General features: G+C 38.3%; 1 long non-coding RNA gene across 1 annotated transcript in view; it reads left to right on the top strand.

Annotated features, from left to right (window-relative positions):
* Positions 1-19,816, top strand: part of LOC144455407 (uncharacterized) — a 31,972-nt gene extending 12,156 nt beyond the window's left edge. Inside the window, exons 2-3 of the long non-coding RNA XR_013484152.1 lie at positions 16,027-16,156; positions 19,753-19,816. This is a non-coding gene — a long non-coding RNA (uncharacterized LOC144455407). The remainder of the gene's footprint in view (positions 1-16,026; positions 16,157-19,752) is intronic.
* The last annotated feature ends 1,546 nt before the right edge of the window (positions 19,817-21,362 follow it).

The following is a 21,362-nucleotide window of genomic DNA, read 5'->3' as shown; positions in this document are numbered from 1 at the left end:
ATCAGGTAGGCAAAGTGACATGTACATAGTAGGTGAGTAGGTGCTTAATACACATAGAGGGGGAAAAAAAGATGCTTGAAGCAGCCTTATTTTCTTTATTTATCTTCTTAAATGCCAGTGTCAAAATCCTGAAATACTTGTTAAAACAGATTGCTTCCATTTCTGGATAATTCCTTATTTGATTTTAGTCTTTCTGTATGTTAGTCTGACGTTTTGAATTTGGTTTAATTTTAGACCTAAGGCACTTCCCTCGAGGTTCCAAGATGTAAGATTAATGGAATGCAAGGAGAGGCCTCAGTATAATTTGTGTACTCTCAGGGAACATGATGTAGTCTGCCTCCAAAGCACAGAGATCTGACAGAGTTGTACGCTTCTGACCAAAAGTCAGGAAACACCTTGGCTAGTTGGTAGTTTTCTTTGGTTCTCGAAGAGGACCAAAATGGCATCACTACATTGGAGTCAAGTTACATTGCCTCTAACTGGGGCTGATCTGACCAATACGAACTCGAAATGTTCTGCCACAGGTCAGGCACAAATAGTCCATGTGAACATCTGGGATGGATCTTCTAAATCTGTACATCTCACTTTTCTTTTGAGCTACTTCAATTTTGCTTTGCTTATAAAGGACGGCATTTTCTCTGATGAGGGCACGCCATGCTGAGATGTCCAGTGCCAGTTCTCCCATGTGACACAATCAATTCCAAAGTTCATTCTTTTTTTTTGATTTTATTTAGTAGTTTATTTTTGGTATTATTTTAATATTTTACATTTTATATGTAAAAACAATTTTTAACATTTGTTTTTATAATTGTGAGCTCTAAATTCTCTCCCTTCCTTCCTTCCCACCCCACCTCATTAAGAAGGCGAGCAATTTGACATAGATTATACATGTGCAGTCATGCAAAACATATCCATAATAGTCATGTTGGGAAAGAAAACAGAAAAAAAATTTAAGAAAAATAATATAAAAAATATGCTTCAATCTAGATTCAGACACCATCAATTCTTTCTCTAGAGATGAATAGCATTTTTCATCATAACTCCTTCAGAGTTACCTTGGGTCATCGTATTGCTGAGAATAGCTAAGTCATTCACGACTTATCTTCCGATATTGCTGTTACTTTGTATACAATACATTTCACTTTGCTTTAGTTCATGCAAGTCTTCACAGGTTTTTCTAAGAGCATCTTGCTCATCATTTCTTAGAGTACAATAGTATTCCATCACAATCACATACCACCACTCATTCAGCCAGTCCCTAATTGATGGATAACTCCTCAATTTCTAATTCTTTGCCCGGCCAGAAAAGAGCTGCTATCAATATTTTTGTACATATAGGTCTTTTCTCTTTCCCTTTTTTTAATCTCTTTTGGGATACAGACCTAGAAGTGGTATTGCTGGGTCAAAGAATATGCATGGTTTTATAGCCCTTTGGGTATAGTTCCAAATTACTCTACAGAATGGTTGTCAATTCCAAAGTTATTTTTAAAATGTTAATTTACTTATTTTTAGTTTTCAACCTTCAATAAGATTTTGAGTTCCAAATTTCTCTCCCCTCCCCTCCCCCACCCCAAGATAGCATGCATTCTGAAATAGGCTCTACATATACATTCATATTAAACATATTTTCACATTAGTCATTTTGTAAAGAAGAATTAAAACCAATGGGAGGAACCACGAGAAAAAAGAAACAAAATAAAAAAGAGAGCAAATGGTATTCTTCTGCCTGCATTCAGACTCCGTAGTTCTTCCTCTGGATGTAGATAGCATTTTCCATCGTAAGTGTTTTGGAGTTGTCTTAGATCCTTGCATTGCTAAGAAGAGGTAAGTCTATCAAAGTTAGTCATCACACAATGTGGCTGTTACTGGGTACAGTGTTCTCCTGATTCTGCTCATTTCACCCAGCATCAGCTCATGTAAATCTTTCCAGGTTTTTCTGAAGTCTGCCTGCTCATCATTTCTTATGGAACAATAGTATTCCAGTACAGTCATATACCACAACTTGTTCAGCCATTTCCCAATTGATGGGCATCCTCTCAGTTTCTAATTCTTTGCCCTCCCAGAAAAGAGCAGCTATAAATATTTTTGTATGTATAGGTCCTTTTTCTTTTTGTTTTTTTATCTCTTTTGAGATACAGACCTAGTGGTGGTATTGCTAGGTCAAAGGGTGTGCATGGTTTTATAGCCTTTTGGACATAGTTCCAAATTACTGTACAGAATGCTTGTCAATTTCAAAGTTCTTAAGAGAGACCTTGAGAGTGTCCTTGTACTGCTTCTTCTGACTGCGTGTGAGTTCTCCATAAAATAGTCTTTCAGGCAAGAGTACATTTGGCATTTGAACAATGTGGCCATCCCATAGTAGTGCTCTCTGCAGTAGAGTTTCTGCTGACCTCATTGCTGTATGCCTGGCGAAATCTGGACAGTATACCAGTGCCGTGCCAGGAAACTGAATAACTTCCATTTGAATTGCCTTAGGAAGATTCTGAAGATCACCTGGCAGTATAATAACATCCAGACACTGAGCTCCTTTCTCAAACTGAACTGCCAACCATTCAAAGGGAACACCTGGAACATAGAGCAAGGAGCCAGAGAAGGAGAAGGGGAAAGGGAAGGGAAGAAGCCTTTATTAAGGTCTATTGTTTACCAAGGGCAGTTAGGTGGCACAATAGATACAGTACAGAGTCTGGAGTCAAGAAGTCTCATCTTCCTGAGTTCAAATCTGATCTCAAACACTTACTAGCTGTGTGACCCTGGGCAAGTCACTTAACCCTGTTTGCCTCAGTTTCCCCATATGTAAAAGGAGCAAACCATAAAATGAAATGGCAAACCACTCCAATATATTTTCCAAGAAAATCCCAAATGGGGTCACAGCATCAGATGTGACTGAAAAATGACTGATCTGAACTGAACTGAACTATGTATGAGGCACTGTGCTAAGTGCTTTACAAACATATAATTCTTTTTTGATTTCTCCAAGGTAAGTTGCTCCTATGACTTCCAAAGAAAGACTTTTTCCAAATGATATGAACAGTGCACATTAGCAACAGAGCCTTACAATTTATTAAATGCCTTCCCCCTACTAGCCACACGAGGTAGACTGATCTGAATTTCTGCCTCCATCTTACAGATGAAGAAACTGAGGGTCAGGAAAGGGATATGAATTGCCCAAGATCACTTGGATAAAAATAGAGTAGAACCAGAATCGCTTGGACTCTAAATTCTAGAGTACTTTCCAACATAGCTGTGGTCCTTACCTGGAGAATCACTGGGTCATAAGGTTAAAAGCTATCAATGACCTTGGAGGTCATTTTGCCTACCACCCCCATTTTATAGATGAAGTGCAGAGTGGGGAAAGTAGCTTACTCAAGGTCACACAGGTAGTAAGTTCAGGAGGCAGAACTCTACACCAAGTCTTTCTGAATCCAAGTTATGAGGTCTCTGCAATAGCTCAAGCAGCTTTCAGCCTAGCAAAGATGGATGGAGAAGCTGCTTGTTTCAGATGGATGGCAGATTGTTGTTATTTAGTCATTTTCAGTTATGGCCAACTCTTTGTGACCTCATTTGGGATTTTCTTGGCAGAGATACTGGAGTGGTTTGCCATCTCCTTCTTCAGCTCATTTTATAGATGAGGAAACTGAGGCAAACAGGGTTAAGTGTCTTGCCCAGGATTACACAGATAGTAAGTGTCTGAGGCCACATTTGAACTCGGGTATTCCTGACTCCAAGCCCAAGGCTCTTATCCATAGTACCACCTGGCTGCCTTGGCAGATTAGTTATTCCCAAATAAATTCAACAAGACTTTCTTTGTTAAAAATATTTTCTTATATTTTGAAAGCATCACAGTAATTTCTGAATATATCTTCCTTACCCTGGAACTGAACCCTCCATTTTAACTAAGAAAAATGATTAAGCAAAGGCAACTAGTACAATGATAGCACATGACAATGAATCCATCAAGTCTTTTCTTATGCATCTACTGGGTGATGGTTTCTTGGAATTTTAGAGTTCTAGAAAGTTAAGCCTGGAAGGGCCCTTCAACTAAGGTGCATATCACGTACCCACTGACAAACAGCTTGGTAAAACCTGGGATGTTTTACTATTACACGCTAGATTGGAGGGGTCAAACACATGGCCAGTGACTCCCTAGTGCAGCGAGGATCAGATTAAAATGTAACTGGGGAATAATCAATTGAACAAATAAAAATACATAAAACATAGATAACATTATATTTTTAGAGCAAATCAATGTGCTCCCGACAGGGACCCTCAAGTATGGCTTGGTGGTCCCTATTTCATTTTGTTTTTGCCCCAACTGTACTAGAGCTCCTAATTCTCCAGCCAACATCCCTTAACCTTGGGGGGCTGGTAGCGTGCATGGAAATCAAATTAATTCCTACAGTGTCAGCATTAATCTGTGGTTACAGCCAGAGCTCCCCAAGCCAAGGGGCCCTTGGGGACTCAGTGTCTGCAGCACAGAATCCCAAATGAGTCTTCCTTGGAAGATTGATTAAGATGTCACAAAATGGCCTGACAGTCTTAGTGATCCTCTCTTCAAAGAAGAATGATGTCTATTGGGGGAATTAAAAAAAAAAGGTATCCCTTTGTATCACTCATTTTCCAAAGCTACAATCCATGTGGCCTTCCTTTGCTTGCCTATGGTTTCCCATCTAATAGGACTGCATTGCCAGATCTCAGGATTCAGAGTTGGAAGGGACCTTGGAGCTCCTCCGGTCCAAACTCCTCATTTGTCAGATGAGGACACCTGAAATCATTCTAAAATGTTCTGTTCAGAAGTGGTCACATTATCTCAAGATTCCACATCTGTAAAATTCGGGGATTGCCCCGTCCTTTCATTTTGTGACCTTGGGAAGCTTCCTTCTCTGTAAAATAAGGAAATCAGATTCTTTGTTCTTCTAGGATCTCTTCCAGGTATAGCATTTGATTTTCAAATACTGTAGGGTAGATAAAAAAGTTTAGATCATGGTTCCTGCCCTCGAAGTGCTTACTGTCTATCTGGGACATAGGACATAAATACTATAAGACCCTGTGACAGAATTTTGGCACAACCATCTTCAAGCTTAATAATAGTAGTTATCACTTTAAGGTTTGGAAAGCACTTGATAAGTATCATCCCATTTGATCCTCACAACAACCCTGGGAGGTAGGTGCTTTTATTAGCCAAATTTTACAGGTGAGGAAACTGAGGCAGCTAGCAGTTAAGTGACTTAACACAGGGTCACACAGCTAAGATGTGTCTGAGATAGGAATTGATCTGCCTGACCCCAGGTCTAGTTCACCACTGTGGCACTAGCTGCTTTCTTTACTTCTATGGAGATCATCACCATGCTTCCAGGCACCCAAGTTCTTAACCTCAGAATCATCTTGGATGCTACCCTCATTTATCCTTATGCCCTATTTATTGCCAAGGCTTGTTGCTTCTCTCTTCCCTTTGTATCTATCCCTTCCTCTTTACTCACAGTGCCTAATTCAAGTGCTCATCATCTCTCATCTAGATTTTTGTGATACTCCTTTTTAATTTATAACCCTGTTTGCAATATCTATCCCCTCCCCACAGTCCATCCTTCATTCAGCTGTCAAAATATCTTCCTGAAGCACAGGTCTGACCATGTCACTCCCTTGCTCATAAGTCTTCAGTGGCTCCCTATTCCTTCTAAGATAAAATACAGACTCATCCATTTAAGACATTTAAGGCTCTCCACGTTCAAATTCCAATCTCTATTTCTAGTCCTCAATAGCCTTATTTCTAGCATTTATAATATCTTCCAGCCAAACTTGACATGTCATCCTTTGCCTTCATGTGCTCAAGTAAGTTGTCTCACACACATGTAATGTTCCCCTTCCATGTCTCCACTTCTTGTAATCCTTTTCTTCAAAATCAAGCTCAGGTGTCACTTGCTGTAAAAAGCTTTCCTTTCCTTCCACCCAGCTGAGGAGAATCACTTCCTCATCAAATTTTCCTAGGACATTTTGCTGAATCTATCCTTAGCCTCTATATATATTACCTTAATATATTTGACTGTATGTATGTCTTATCCCTCCTTGTATATAGTAAACTCCCCTATCTTGGGGCAATATCTGTATGTATCTTGCATATAACTATTTGTTTACATGCCATCTTCTCCATTAGAATGTAAGCTCCTTGAGGGCAGGGAATGTGTTTTTGTCTTTCTTTGTACCTTCAGCCTAACATATAGAAGGACTTATTAAATACTTGTTGTCTGCCTGACTAAAGACAGGAACTATCTTCTTCTTCTTCTTCTTCTTCTTCTTCTTCTTCTTCTTCTTTCTTCTTCTTCTTCTTCTTCTTCTTCTTCTCTTCTTTTGCTATCCTTAGCACTGCATGGTGCTTAATAGAATAGCACAAAGTCCTTGAATGTTGAGTTGAATTCAGTTCAGTTGAATAGTAGGTACTCCAGTATTTGTTGAATGAACGAGCTAAGATAGTTACATGATTCATCCTCAATGAATGGTGTATATTTAGTACCACAGATGGCTCTAAGTTCAGAGGGGGAGAGATGACTGTAGGCTGGGAAAACTTCAGAGTGACAGTTTCCTACCCTACAGGAAAATAGGGGGAGAAGGGGACAAGAGAGCAGGGGGGTGATAGAGAGGAGGGCAGATTGGGAAAGAGGGTAATCAGAAGCAAATACTTCTGAGGAGGGACAGGGTCAAAAGAAAGAATAGAATAAATGGGAGGCCAGGATAGGATTAAGGGAAATACAGTTAGTTTTTCACAACATTTCTACTAAGGAAGTGCTTTGCTAACTGCACATGTACAACCTATATTGAGTTGCTTGTTTTTCAATGAGGGTGAGTGGGGAGGGAGGAAGGGAGAAAATTTGGAACTCAAAGTTTTAAAAACACATGTTTTAAAAAAAATGTTTTCACATGCAACTGGGAAATATGAAATATAGAAAATGGGGTACAGAAGTCTATCCTGCTCTACAGGAAAATAGAAGGGGAAGGAGATAAGAGAAGGGAGGGGGGAGAGATAGAAGAGAAGGCAGACCAGGGGAAGGGGTATTCAGAATGCGTTCCATCTTGGGGTGGGGGAAGGGGTGAGAAATTTGGAACTCAAAAACTTGTGGAAGTGAATATTGAAAACTAGAAACAAATAAATTTATATGAAAAAGGGGGCAGCTAGGTGGCACAGTGGATAGAACTCTGGCCTTGGAGTCAGGAGGACCTGAGTTCAGCTCCTGCCTCAGACACCTGAAACTTACTAGCTGTGTGACCCTGGGCAAGTCACTTAACCCCAATTGCCTCACCAAGAAAAAAAGAAAAGAAAAGAAAAAAAAGACAGTTTCCTAACTGAGGCAGGCTGGTGTAGTGAGAAGAGTGCTATACCTGGGGTCAAGAGGGTTGGGCTCTTGTGCCAGTCCTGACACTGAAGAGCTTTGGGATCTTGGTCAATTTGCTTCATCTTTCTGGACCTCAATTTCCTTATCTGTCAAATAAAGATTTGATGAATGCCTTCCCTGCTCACTTTCCATTTTTTTAAAAATATTTTGTTTGAGAGGATTATGTGTAATAATGTACAGAAAGCCTCTGCTAATCTGTTAAATAGTAAAAAAGTCAGACTTTATTACTCATGAAAAAGGCAGGACCCAACGGTATACATAAAGTGTACTGGTCTTGGCTCAGTATAGGCTGGCTTTAACATCTCAGAGCTTTGTGACCTTGTGCAATTCCATAAGCCTCTCTGTGCCTCAGTTTCCTCATCTATGAAATTAATTTAATAGTAGTTATAGCAACCAACTCACATGGATTATTTTTTTTGTGGGAAAAGCACCTTCTAAACTTTAAACTGCTAAGAAAATGTGAGTTATTATTTTTCTCTTTATTCAAAAATATGAACAAGTCACCCATGGTGTTCTGGGCTCCCTGCCTGCTGCTCAAGTTGCCCCTTGGAGGGTGGTTGAAATTTGGATAGGAGGAGACCTGGAAATTAGTGTAAACATTATGCGCTAGATCAAATGCTTTTTTTATAATCAATAAAAAATAAGCACCATGGGATACATATTCTCTCCATCTTTCAGACAATTAGGAAATGATAGAGATGTGGTCTATTGTTGAACACCACATGCGAAAGCCTGCCTCTCTCCAATTAATCCGCTCATCAAGAATGCCTTTGTTTAATGTACAGTGACTCTTCTAGAGTTTTTGTATAGCTAGGAAAGTAGGCATGTAAGTCAGTAGCTATGCTTTTTTGGTCACCTTTTTGTGTGATTAAGGTCATATTATTATTATTATTGTTATTGTTATTGTTATTATTATTATGAGGATACCTTTGGTTATCTTCTCCCCTTTCATATACCTTATATATAATTCCCTCAATACCATCACACAGCACAGCTTTCTGATAAATATATATACACACACACACATATATATATATACACACATATATATGTTACCTTAATCTAGCTGCTTTTCTCATCTTCAGTCTCCTTAGAACCATTTCTACCTGCGCTGTAAGTACATGCAGGACAGTGATATTAGGGTCCAAGTATTTGATTCAACAGAATAAAGGATGAACTCTCACAGACCCCTTCCCAACAAGTTGCCTCCCATTCATGCGTCAAAATCATCCAAAATTCCTTGAAAGAAGTAACCCTGAAAGAATGCTCGATGATCCTCTCATAAATATTAGGCAAGGCAGAAGACAGGAAGATACATGCTCAATAAACATGTCCACTACTGTGTTGGAGAAATCCAGGAAAAGAGTCCAAGTTGAAAGATAGATTCTGTATGAATGATGAGGCCCTCCATATGCCCATGTTTGCATCAAACCCCAGAACACTGCAGAAGTACATATAATCAATGCTTATTTTATTGAAGAAATGTTTCTGTTACCACCTCCACTTGTGGGAAAATCTATTATTTTCATCAAAAGACTAGAATTGTAGACTATTAGAAGACCTTAGAAGAAGGGCAAACAAACTATATCCAGTGGGCCAAATCAATCCTGCCTGCCTATTTTTGTATAACCTAAGAGCCAAGAATGTTTTTTACATTGTTAAATATAATTTTATTACATTGAAAAAATGGGAAAAACTGTTCTTGACTTGAAGGCCATACAAAAACAGGTGGGCAGACCATAGTGTGCTAACCTTTGCTTTAGAATATCTTAACATGTAAGAGCCAGAAGGAACCTTAGAACATAGAATGTGAACTGGAGGGAAACTTCACATGAAACATAGATGCCAGAGGTGGAGTGGGCCTTAGAAGAGAGTATGGATGGGATCTTAGAGATTGTTCTAGTCCATTTGCCTTATTCTATAGATTTAGGCACCCAGGTGGTTCAGTAGATAAAATGTCCTAGTTGGAGTCAGGAAGAACCAAGTTCAGATCCTGCTTCAGATGCTTAGTAGTAGTGTGACCCTGGGTAAGTCATATAATTTCTCTTTGCCTCGGTTTCCTCATCTGTAAAATAAGGAGGTTGAATTGGATGACCTCCAAGGTCCCTTTCAGCTGTCAGCTATCATCTTGGGTCCTATGAACCCAAGGCCTATGGAGGGGAGTTAAGTTGCTCCCTGCCTCTCAGGACCACAGAGCTAGTTATTGATAAAAACAGGTCCTCCCCCACTTCCCCGCTCAACACATCCCAATGCTTTTTGAATTACACTTGATGGAGACACCTATGCGAATTCAGAGAGGATATTATTGAGTTGAATTGAAATGTTTTTCACCTCCTTAAATGAAATATGGTCTTTAAAATTTATTTTATTGGATCCTTTACATCCACAGAATATATGGCTGTGAGTGTGCTTGGAGGAGGGAAGGATGTAGCAAACATCCTAGTCTTCCTTTATATCTCCACTTTGGACATGACCGGCTTTGAAAAAATGTCTGCAGATGTGTCTGCAATGAGGTTGTCACTTCCCATTAAACTCTATGTGATGGTTTAATTATCTGAGATGGTCATATAGCCTGTAGCACACTGGAGCTTTTTCCCTATAAAATAGAGATGATTGTAATAGTAACTATCTCCAAGGGATGTTGTGGAGCTCAAATGAGTTAATATTCATAAAGTACTTAACACAATGCCTGGTACATAGTAGGTGCTTAATAAACACTCGTTTGTTTTAACCTTAGTCAGTATTCTATACTTCAGTTGGTATCCTTAGTTCAGCTTCATAAGGAAAATTACTATAATAATATGTAATTATAACATACCCAGTTCTAAAGTCCTTTCTTCCTAACCCTGGGAGAGAGATACCACAAGTATTATTATCCTCATTTTGCAGATGAGGAAACTAAGACCCAGAAAGTGGAAATGAGTTTCTCATGGTTATACTGCAAATAAATGTCAGAGCCAGCATTTAAACTTAGGTTTACTGTCTTCAAATCCAAAGCTCTTTCTTCTATTGTCCGGCCATTATCACACTAGCACCATGGCCCTCTGGACATTTTCTTCCCCCAAAGAACTAGAAGAGGGTCAAAAATCACAACCATTCAGATGCATTGTAAGAAAATTAGATTTGTAGCCTTTCATCTCTGCTGGTATGAATGCTTGGAAGAGGAAAGCTCTAAGACCCAGTCAGTCTGTCTCATGGCATGGAACCCAAAATTCACCCAGGGCTCTAGCTATGCATTTGCTGATTGATGCCCAGGTAGGGTTTACCCCAGCAGGTGCCCGTTCACTGTCTTTCTTCCTCTCCCAGATATGCTCCCTGAAATCACTCCCCACATGTATTTGCTCTGTCAGCCTCTCCTTTTCTCCCAGGGCTTTCAATCAAATCAGACTATTTATATTGTGCTTTAGGGTTGAAAGGTACTTTACTTGTATCGTTTCATTTGACCCTTACAACAATGCTGCTCTTGGGAGCTTACCCAAGTGTTTTAAATTGTATTTTACAAAAAGGTAAACTGATGCCTATCTTCGAGGTCAAGTCATGTGCCCAAGGGATATAGATCCAGTTGGTGAAGAATCAGAAGGTACATTTAAATACTCTCTCACCAAGCCCTTATCCTGGTCTCACACAGTGTTTCTTCCTCCTCCTTTACCATCTGCTGTCATTTTCTTGCTCTGAAGTTTAGAAGTCTGTTCCAGTGTTACCTTCACCCTTTTGTCTGTCTTGTGCTATGATCAAGCCTATTTAACCACTCTCAGAAAGATTGAGGTGATACTATGCCAGTGGGGCACAAGCTCTGACAGGTGTTATTGGAAAACGCTTCAAGTGTGGGCACAGTGAGATGAAAGGGAATGAAGAAAAGGGCACAGAGAAAGAAAGCCAGGGGTGGCAAATCCAAACTTGTCAAACTCATAATTTTACCAAAGTCCCATCCTTGATGGTGTCATTAAATGATGCTTCCCTGCACCACCCATCCAGAGTGAAAACTCTGTAAATTCCAGGCTAAAAAATGCTTTGTAGAATGTTTTATTGATCAGATGTATCAGTACATATGCCAAAAACTACTGGGCAATATTTTCTGCCTTGCCTATGTTTATAGTCTGAGAATGAGAAGCGAACAACAGAACAGAGCAATGGAACAGAATAGATTGTTTCCAATTTCTCCCTCACCTGGCTTATTTGTACACAGTCATTTTTACATTTTCTTCTCCATTAGAATGTAAGATCCCTGAGAGCAGGGACTGTCTTTTCCTTTTCTTTATATCCCTATGTCACAAGGTTGTTGTAAGGGAAATGCTTAAAAACAAAAGTTCTGCAGAATAATTATTAGCTTCAGTATTAAGCTGGGTCACTACAGTTTCTTTGCTTCTATTTCTCCATCTTAAAGCTTCTTTTAAAAACAGCCCCCTAGTACAAATGGGAAGGAGAAAAGATTCTATATTGACTTAATTGTGGACTTAAATAATAGAGTAATTCAGCAGCTGGGAACTCACAGCCTTTTCATAAGCAGCCTCTACCTAACTATCAAATCATCATTTTAGACTGGAAAATGGAGCAATTTTCTCTTCAGGAGGTCCCAGACTGGCAACCTTTTGGAACCTTCTCCCACCCCTTTCTCTGTCATAAAATGCTCATAACACTCTCTCTCCTGTAGGGAAAAATATTGGATGAGAGCTCAGAGACCTGGATTTATTCTTGGTTTTATCACTGTCTAGATGTGTGACCTTTGGCAACTTACTTCATCTTTCTGTATTTTAGTTTCCTCATTTGCAAATCAGGACCTGTGGAATGGGGGGTTGGGAGCATGCAGTGGTCTGAACTACACCTCTACTATACCTGCTGGATGTAACATTCTCAGGTTCTCTATTCCAAGTTCCTTTTCAACATAGACATCCTATGTTGCTTTTTCTATGCTTCTCCCTCCCACTATTAAATTTCCTTATTGAGAATCCCCTTCCCTCCCTCCTTTCTCCCAGTAACAGGCAAAACCTAAGCCAGACATTCATCCTAAATTGTCTAGTTTATTAGGTCAGTAATAGCAAGCATCCTTCTTGGAGAGCATGGCAAGTTCTTGGATCATATTAAACTTAGCACTTGGAATTGTTAAAGTGTTGATATAAAATCATAAAAATATATGAATATTATGCTGGAAGATACCTTAGATATTCTCTGGTTTTTGTCCCTCATGACTGAAACTCAGAGAGGCCAGTGAGGTAAAACTAGATCTGCAGGAGACAACCCTAACTCAAACCCCAACTCTGATATTAATTATATGATTTTGGGAAGCTGACTTAAACTCTGTGATCTCTCAGTTGCAGAGTTATTGGATAGATGAATTTGAAATTCATTATTAAGCACATGCCATGTGCCAATCACTCCACTAAATTCTGAAAATACAAATACAGGAAAGCAAGACAGAAGATCTTGCATTTTAATGGGGAAAGATAACACATGAAAGGGTGCAAGAAATGGGGAGAGGGAAGAGATACACACTCAGTGGCATGATTTATAAATGGTGAGACAATAGTGTGGATGCCTTGTTTCTAGGCAAGGTAAGATGAATGAAAGTTTACTTGTCAGGTCCCCAGAGCAAAATCTGAGTTCTAATAGGGGAAAGAAAGCCAAAGTACAGGTGGCCAGGAAATGGCCAGGAAATGAGAGATGAGGACTAGATTTATGATTTCATTGGTATAGGGAATTCCCAGGTAAGGAAAGTCCTTATACCAATGCAGGTCCATAACTGTTTCTTCAATGTATGGTCTTAGAGCTTCCCAAACCACTGAGAAATTAAGTGACTTGACCATGGTCATAACAGTCAGTATATGCCAGAGACAGGACTTGAACCCAGATCTTCCTGGCTTAAAGATCATTTCTATGCCCTACATAAAAACCACAAAGTACTGTGAAATGTGTAATGTTATTATTGTACAAGGTCATAATAACCGAAATTTATAGAGACCTTGAAATCATTTTACCTATATCATCTCATTTGGCCTCATAACAACCCCATGAGGTATGTGCTATTATTACTACTATTTTACAGATGAGAAAACAGAGAAACAGAGACATTACACCCAGCTGAAATTCAAACTCAGGCCTTCAAACTATCTACACAGTTCATTTTGACAACATAACACACTGCTTCAGAAAATAGAGCAGAAAAGTAGACAACTTCACTTGAACTTTGAGACTAGCTGCTATTTTATCTATGGATCCCCAGTGCCTAGAACATAGTAGGCAATTAATAAATGATTGTTGATTGATTGAACCAGGAGCATCTGGAAGAATATTCCACTTCTCAGAGTTGCTTAGCTGTCCTCCATTACTTTATTATATCTGAGCAGCAGATACATGTTGACAGATTGAGAGAAAGCAAACAAAAAGATTAATGGGCATCAGTTTCTTGAATGAATTTGGAGAGATTAGAGAAACCCATAGGAGATTAAAAACCCATCCTTTGTCTTAAATGACAAAATAAAAAATTTAAGAAGATAAATGTCAAACTTCTTGATAGAATTTTTAAACAATGAACCAGATGATTCATTGGGCAGCATCAGTGTAGTATAGGACAAAATTGAAATTGGGGAAAGATATAAATTTAGCTCAAAAGAAAAAGAAATCTGAGGAGAATTCCTAAAAATGTAGATGAATCTCTCAAGGGAAAGATTTTAGCTACTGAAATGTGGGGAAATCTCCTAATTAACTTATTCCCTGACCTCTTTTAAACTTAATTTTAATCTTTTTTTTCCAGTTTAAATTGCTAGAACATTGGTTCACAAACTTTTTAAAAATAGAATCCCTTATACCCTTCACAGTTATGATTACTGTGTTTCCCTCCATCCTATTTGTCCCCATATTTTTCCTTTTCTCTCTCTTTTTACCCTATTCTTTCTCAAAAATCTCTTTTACTTCTGACTCCTGCCTCCTTTAATCATTCTCTTCCCTTCTATCAACGCCCCCATCTTCTTTTATTCCTTTACCTTCCTACTTCCATGTTGGGTGAGATAGATTTCTCTACCCAACTGAATGTGTATATTATTCCCTCTTTGACCCAATTCAGATGAGAATAAGGTTCAAACGTTGCTCCCCTCATTTTCCTTTCGATTGTCAAGCTTTTTTCTTGCTTCTAGAAAACTCGTCTTCATGAGTTCAAGTCTGGCCTCATGTACTTATTAGCCATGTGACTCAGTATCTTTGTCAAGAAAACCCCAAATGGGGTCACAAAGAGTCAGACATGACTGAACTGACTGAATAATATTGTTGCCCATGATTCTATGTCTGTCAGAAGAAGATGAGGTTACTTTCTGCCATGGGGATCATGGATCAAAAATCATGAAGAAAGTGATATTGAAACAGAATCTTAAAAGAAGGGTAGAATTTCATCAGAAAGGAGACTGGGAAGAAGGATGATGAGAAGCAGGAAGAGAGACCATTCTAGGTACAGGAATGGTATGTGGAGGCGGAATGAGTTTGGAACTATGACAAACTACAGAAATAGTAATTGGCTTATTCTATCAAGAGAGCTTTTAAGTTACGGCCTTCTTATGTTAACATATACAGGTACAGCCTGAAAGTACATATAAAGCCTCAAAACGTGAGCTGTTTCCCTGTTCTCTCTATGAACTAGAATTCAGTTTTATATGTGTTCACGTATAGTCAGAGAGTAGGAGAGGCCCGACGTAGCTTAAGGGCCATCTAGGACTGTTTGAAGCTTCTTAGGATTTGAGATGTAAGAGGCCTCAAAGGGCATCCACTTCAATTCTTGCAGGAACAAGAATTCCCTGTACAGTGTCCTCAAATTTTTAAAACCATATATGTTAAAAAATAAATAGAAATTTTAAAAATTATCAATAAAAAACATTATTGTGAGAAGTGGTCCTTAGATTTCACCAGGCTACCTGCCATCCACACAAAAAAAGATTAAGTCTCTGAGAATAGATCACTGCTTATGGGTTCTAACACTCTTTTTCTATATCCTGAGATGCTTTCTGATTCTACCATTTCATATTCTGAGATTCTATCCAGCTATGAAATTCTCTTTAGTAAGTTTCTTTCCGGAGAGCTCTAACATTCCATATTTTGAGGCCCCTTTTGCCTGCTTGAAATATCCATCCCTTAATGTGGCATCTGGTGGCACCACAAATAGTAGGCTAGTTCTGAAATCAAGAAGACCTAGGTTGAAAGCTGGCTTCATGTACTTAGTAAGTGCGTGACTCTGGTCATTTCTGTTTCCTCAACTTTAAAATAAGGATAGTGATACACCTACTTCACAGGTTTGTCATGAGGATCAAATGAGATAATATATGTAAAAGTACGTGGTGTATTGCTTGGCATATGGTAGGAACTATATAAATACTTAATCTATTCCCTCTCCTAATTTCCCTTTTGCTTACACAGACTTTATCACCTCCATTTCCTCAGCACTCCTTGACATGATGTGAAGTTGCTCCTAAATTTAGAGCAAGGCCCCCAAACTGACAGCCCAGGTATCCTTGGTTTATGTTTTCAAGATGTAATTCTGACATAAAGATATTTTGCTTCATTGTTGCAGGATATGGAAAGGAAGAAGCATTAAGGCAAAGCCTGGGCACTTTGAACACCATCTTGAAAGTAACTTTGTCCCCTTGTATGTCTGTTCTCTCGCCAGAGGCTCCTGCACCGGTTGGCTCTCTGTGCATCATTAAAACGTTGGCCAGAGGTGTTTACTGATTGGCTGGGAAAGGCCACTGGTGGATGAATTGGGCTGTAGCAACGGGACTTTTGTTGCAGGATACCGGGTATGTAGAGCTAGAGGCTGACCCTTTGTATACTTGCTACTAAAATTTTAGGTTAGTTTCTTAATCGTATCATATCTTGGATAATATCACTAATGAGTTATAGTAGGCAGAATGCTAGATCTGGAGTTAGAAGACCTGCATTCAAATCTCAGCTGTGCCACTTATCACTGAATCCTACCCCTCCTTAAGCCTTCTTTGATCCCCTCTGGGCAATCACTACTTTTCTTTCCTCAGGTTCTGCATATAATAGTTTGTTTGTACCTCCCTGTTGTGTGAATGTATTACTTCACATAATTATTGGAGTAGAGGACTTGTAGAGTATAAAAGGCAAAGTAAAAGTCAGCTAGTATTCATATGTTGTTGTTATATAGACACTAAGTTCATCCAGTGATGGAGAATTCAGTGTCTCACGTGATGCTTCACAATTGGCTAGCTCTAAAGCTGTCCAAGCAGATTAACATTTACCCAGAGGAAGTTCATGCAGGAGATGGCACAATTGTAAAGGAAGATCAATGCTGAAGGTGTCTGAGAGAATTAAGGACACCAAACAGGAAAAAAAGGTATTATTGCAACCAAAAACAAGCAATCAAGAAAATATGAGCAAGCCCCCACCCACCCTTCTGCCTTCTTTCCTATCACTTTAAACTCTTTATGGGATTTATTTATTTATTACTTCAAGTTATTGCTGTGAAGGTGATAGGTAAAATTGAAATCTTTTATGAATTATTTCAGAGCAAACATATCTTTATAGCTGCAACTGATTGAAAGATTTAGAGAATGCCAAGATCCCATTGTATATCATCTAAAAATAAATATTTGGTTCTACAGAGCAACATTCTATCTGAAAAGGTCTCCTTCAACAGTATATCTTCCATGAATATGGTAAAAAACCATACCAGATTTCTTGGAAAGTGCAACAGCAGAGATAATTTTGACCATTGACCTTCTATTAGTAGCCAAAGTGCTTGCCACTGTTATGGTGAATGGTCAGTGCAGAATCAAAATCAAGAAGGTATCCCATGAACTTGGTAAGTTTCTCCAGGTGCTCCTGTTTCTGGATAACCTTTTGCTGATTACGTTAAACCACAGAAGATGTCAGAGATTCTGAAATAAGATGCATAATCACTCAAGAGAGCTTGTCCTAACTATTCACCCACACAAGAAAAACTAAGTGGATAAAGAAAGTCTATTGTTAAGACTCCAATATATATTTGATTGTATAACCAACATAACTCATCTGTCTGTACTTGTGTCTTAGATATTGCAGATGGATAATGTACAGGAACTAGAACTGAATATTAGGATACAAATTTGGAAACTGTCCTTTAATACATCTAGGCTAGGTGGCTCAGTGAATAGAGTGCTGGGCCTGGAGTCAAGAAGACCTGAGTTCAAATCTAGGTTGTATGACCCAAGGCAAATCATATAACCTCTGTTTGCCTCAATTTCCTCCTTATAAAATAGAGATAATAAGAGTGCCTGCCTCCCAGGGTTGTTGTGAAGATCAAATGAGATAATAATTATAAGGCATTTAGCACAGTGCCTGGCACCTGATAAGTGCCATATAAATGTTAGCTATTATTATTATCATATTATCAAGACTCACATAGCAAATTGGGTAATTTCAAGCTTCTCCCTAAAACAACAACAATAAAACTGTTAACCAACATTTTTCTGGTGATCTTGTATGGCTACAATCTTGAAATACAACAATTTCAGAAGAAAGAGTGTATCATCCAGGATAAAGAGAGACATTGGGCATAAATAGGCTTTAACTTATTAGCATTAAAGAACTGTGCCTCAGAAGTAATATAAAAGAGGTATATACATACATGTATGCATGTATGTATGTGTATATGACCAGAAAAGGAGGTGAAACTGTCAGGTAATGAGAGTTAGGGATAACTACTGTAGAGCCTCTGTGCTCTATTGATAAATGTGTCAAATCAAGAGACCTATAGGAAAGCCCCAAGCAAATAGAATGGGATCCCCCCCATGTCAGCTTTTTTGGGAGGTCCTGGACAAGAATCACATATGATAAGCAAGTGTGGAAAAGTTGTGATCAGTAGCACTGAAGGAAGTGACCACCTCAGTAAGACTGTAGATCTATCAAAGCATGAGTTGCAGCAACAATTAAAATAATAAGGAATCTTGCAAAAAACCTAAAATGTCATAATAACATAGAAATATTTGAAGTTCTCTAAACAATCAGAAGCAAGGGAAAAATGTTTTCCAAGAAAAGATATTTTCCTCTCCTGCTAAAGAATTGATCAAATATATTAGGAACATTGATTAATACCCTGCTGTTATACTCAATTTATGTCTCTCAATCATAGAAGACAAGACATAAAACACTGTAGTCTAAGAAAAATAGAAAATGAGTATCAACTGGAGGCCAAATGGAAAGGCACATGGTGATCTAGAGCAGACTGTAACAAGAGTACAGGAGGACATGGGCAAGTTACACAGATGAACAGGCATTTATAGCTTGGTCTGAATTTTTTGGGGAATACCCACATTGATGATAGAGCCACAGGGATATTTGGGTTCATTTTATTCATAAGTTGCAGCACTGGAGCAGACCAGGTAGCTACATGGTTAACATGAGGCAGCACAGAAGAGTGCAAAGAGGGTTTGGTCTGGAATTAGAAAACCCCTGGGTTTGCAGACCAACTCTAAGACTTGTTAGGTTCACACTCATCACTTTGATCACTCAAAGTATCAATTTTCCTAACAGTAAAATGAGAGTGATGGCACTTTCATTACGTCTCTCGTAAGGTTGTTCTAAGGAAAATACTTAGGAAACTGTGAAAGACTATATACATGTATTGATGTTATTATGGGTCTGCCATTAAATGCATGATATTGTCAAATTTTAGCAGTATAAGTGGAGAAGTAGTTGGGTACAATGGTAAGAAGTTTCATTAAGGTTCTAATAGTCGTTTTTAAATTGATGGGAACCCATTTAATTTCCAAGATATTTTGCTACCATAAAGGCTGCTATGGATATTTACACAATATAGGATTTTTCTCTCTCCAGTTTTTCTGGGCCACGGATTAAGATTGCTGGTCAAAGGTGTAAACAACCTATGGTTTTTCTCCTATAATTTCAAACTGTTTCCCAGGAAGGTTAATCCAATTCATAGCACCACCAAAAGTGCATTGGTGTTGCTTTACTTTCCCATTTCCTGCATTGACTGTTTCAATATTTTATCATTTTTGCCACTTTTGTGGGGGGTAAGTTCTATCCTCAGAGATGTTTTTCATTTATCCTGTTAGTGATTTGAAAAATTTACATTTTTTTTTCTTCTGAAAACTATTTGGTCCTATCCCTTGACTCTTTATCTAGTGGGGACAGAAGGTGGGGAAACATTTTATAAAGATATCAATCTTAGTCAAGAACAAGCACCCATCTATTTTTTTTTGTATCTTCTGATTAAATTTTTGTGAAACACTATTGGTGGTTTTTAATCAGTATCCCCATCAACCTTTAATGTACTTGTACGTTCAATTGTGATGCTTTTAACTTCATTTTGATACATTTCAAATTAAGTGGAGCATTTTGACTCCTCATTATCTTTCATTTTATACCATAGATCTATATTGATGGAGAGTTTCATAAGTACCTTGTGAGTTCAGCTTGTACAAAGGTAAGTAGGCTTGTAATGTGATCCTTCTATATTCATAAGCCAATCTTCATATTCTGCATTATACTGTATTTCTAAGATAACAATAGTGAAGAAATGATGTTGTAAACCGTAAAAACATTTTTATAAATGTGACCCATTGTTTGTAAAGGACCATATGCCTCCCTAAACACTTTCCTCACAGCACCTCTATGAGACAGAGAGATCAAGTATTGCCTCCATTTTACTGACAAAACAACTGATCTTAAAGATGTTAAATGATGTATCCAGGAAAGCAGTATGAATACCGAGAGGAGGTCTAGAACCCAGGTCTTCTGTGTTCTTTTCACTACAAGTAGTGTTGATCTCTTGATTGTGGCTCATGATTCTACTTCCCTTTTTAAAAAAGAGATACTTTAAATTATTGTGCCCTGCTGATTGTTCTACTCCCTTGTACAAAAGAAATAGAGATTGGTGCTTTAACTAGCTGTGTGACCTATCTGTCTGATTATCTAGAATCATAAAATATTAGGTTTATTCAGTCTAATCCCCTCATTTTACAAATGAGGAAATTTAGGCTTGGAGAAGGGAAAAAATGTCCAAAGTCCATCAGGTCATGCATGCCAGAGCTAGGATTGGAATCTAGGAAACTCTTTCTCAATATCCAGTGGGCTTTCTATTGCATCAGTCTCCTGCAGTCTAACTACATAAGACCAAGAAAGGCACCACAGAGCCATGGAAAGATCATGCAACTTAGAAACTCCACAAGTTCAAACATGTTGGCTACACATGCCATTCAAATCTTGTGTCTGGTCCTTGCTATCTGTGTGACCTTGTCATACAGGTACATTCTGTAAAAGAGGGGGTTTGACTAGATGACCTTTAAAGTTCCTGATGAAGTGACTTACCCAAGATCACACTGGTAGTAAGTAGCAAAATATTTGAAATAGTACCATTAAGGCAGTATATTCTCTTTGATCCAGATGGTTTAGGGGTCACATACAATGCCTGTGTTTTCTAAGTGTTTTAACATGAATGTCACCATGAATGTGTCTTATACTTTAAATGCTGTAAGAAATGACAAGCAGGATGCTTTCAGAAAAACCTGGAAAAATTTACATGAACTGATAAAAAGTGAAGTGAGCAGAACCAGAAGAACATTGTAAACAGTAACAGCAACATTTTGTGATGATCAAGTGTGAATAACTCAGCTGTTCTCAGCAATACAATGATCTATGACAATTCTGAAAGACTCAGGATGAAAAATGCTATGCACCTCTAGAGAAAGAATTGATGGAATCTGGATGCAGATGGAAGCATACTATTTGGATTGTTAATTTTTGGTTTATATTTTCTTTCACAACATGATTAATATGGAAATATGTTTTGCATGACTGCACATATATAACCTATATAAAATTGCTTCCCTCAGAGGGGGAGAGAGTAGGAAGGGAGGGAGAAAATTTGAAACTAAAAAACTTTTTTTAAAAGAATATAAAACATTTTATATGTAATTGAAAAATACAATATTTTAAAAATAAATTAACATAATACATATGAAAATCTCTTCTTTTAGACCC

This window comes from Phascolarctos cinereus, unplaced genomic scaffold (assembly GCF_003287225.1).
Source record: "Phascolarctos cinereus isolate Bilbo 61053 unplaced genomic scaffold, phaCin_HiC Scaffold_9;HRSCAF=440, whole genome shotgun sequence".
Classification (NCBI taxonomy): Eukaryota; Metazoa; Chordata; class Mammalia; order Diprotodontia; family Phascolarctidae; genus Phascolarctos; species Phascolarctos cinereus.
The sequence above is the reverse complement of the archived record's forward strand: the minus strand, read 5'-3'. Positions and strand labels throughout refer to the sequence as shown.